Below are 1,923 nucleotides of genomic sequence, written 5' to 3'. Positions count from 1 at the left end.
TTGTGATTATCCGGATACCTCAAAGAAAGCCTGACTAAGTTGAACTTTGCTTTGTGAGACAGGACCTTGGAAACCGTTGTGGAAAAGCAAACTCAACTTGTTAGCATTTAGCGCATTTAGAGAGCAGGAAAACTGTTGTATGACCAAAAATGATCATTGTCCTAAATAATAACCAACTGGAAATCAAATGTGTTGCTTCATTACGTTAGTGACTTGAGTTTGTCGGGGCTTTTCGATCAGTTGTGTTTTCCTATCACATGTCTGACCAGTGAAATCATTCCAGTGTGCTGTGGGAGCAGTGAAACCCTGAACTGGCTCGGTCCTCACCAGCCCTGAGGCGCTGCTGGCCCTTCCAGTGGTTTCATTAGTCTGCCGTCAGTGGAGAGTTTTGATGGCCCTTTGGGCCTCAATGGGATTCTCACTGCTTAACAATCTGAGGGAAATACTGCTCTTATCACTTTTGAGGCCTGGCAATTCTATAGTTAAATTTACAAATGTTGTTATTTTCTATCGTATTAGTCAACTCATCCTGTCCTTTTAGTCTAGTTCAGTCAGAGACAACAGTAACTATTTTAGAATAGTTTTAGTGGACATTTTGGTCCAAAATATCACCCTGTTATTGTCATTGTGAAGTAGCTAGGCCTCCTGACTAATGCTCATGGTGTGCTGATGGTTCTGAAATACGCACTAAACAGGAAATGGAACCGCTGCATTGATTTTGATATTATTTTCGCCAACAATATTGCATGTTACATAGTCACAGTTTCACATCTCGTCTAACAAAGCTAAATCTTAAACGCTCATATTACTTGTTTTCATCTATTGCTCCGTCCTCTTCTATATCTCCATCTTCCCTTTCAGGATGTAAGGCTTGTAGTGCAGTGTGTGTGTGTGCTGAACTTCTTTCATGAGGCCCCCCCCGCCGCCACCGAGGTTATTGATCTGATCCCGGTAGTGCATTGATCAAGCTGCACTCGTTTGGCACATTCAGGATTGGGGTTCTTGTGAAATGCACCTCCGCCATTATCGAGTAGCTCTTTCAGACTTGGCCCCCTTTATTTGATTATATTCATTCATCTCACAGACCTCCATTGCCAGTACTTTGTCTCAAGATGTAAAACATTTTTGAACCATTTCAAATTTGATTATGGCTTCATAAATTACTAACCATTACCCACTAACCATTCTGAATAAAAACACAACAATAAATTCCTACCAATGCGTACATGTGCCAGTTTATCGGCCGTAATTGGGTTATCACAGATATATCGTTATCGTTGTATATGTTGGCAGATACTGTAAACTCTCCTTTATTTACCACGACTACAGTAATAACTAGGCTTTTAGTTGAAACAGACATCTGATAGCCACAGGCCTCTATAAAACACAGCATTTATAAATCTATCTCTGCAGATGTAATAATGTTCAGTTGATCAGAATAACGTGGACCCAAGATGCAGACACTGAAAATATGCAATGAAACATGTAAACAGAACTAAGTGCCACTACAGGGGCGTGACAAATAAATGTCAGCAAAACGCAAAATACTCTAATTGCAAATATTATATGTCTAGGGCTTTTATTGTGAAAGGTAACCGTGGACGGAGTGGATTCGCACGTATTCACATTCGTTTGCCATGGTTGATCACCGATATGTACAAGAAGACGATGCCCAAGTCTAGTGGCTGTTGTAATTGTGACGGCAGCAAAGGAGGAAGTCAGGGGACGTAAGTAGTTTAACGTACGTAACTTATAATGTACGTAACTTTACGTGTGTAAGTTAACGTACGTAACTTATAATGTACGTAACTTATAATGTACATAACGTTACGTGTGTAATTTAACGTAAGGAACTTATAATGTACATAACGTTACCTGTGTAATTTAACGTACGGAACTTATAATGTACATAACTTTCCGTGT

This window comes from Anarrhichthys ocellatus, unplaced genomic scaffold (assembly GCF_004355925.1).
Source record: "Anarrhichthys ocellatus isolate YVR2014 unplaced genomic scaffold, GSC_Weel_1.0 scaffold204, whole genome shotgun sequence".
Classification (NCBI taxonomy): domain Eukaryota; kingdom Metazoa; phylum Chordata; class Actinopteri; order Perciformes; family Anarhichadidae; genus Anarrhichthys; species Anarrhichthys ocellatus.
The sequence above is the reverse complement of the archived record's forward strand: the minus strand, read 5'-3'. Positions refer to the sequence as shown.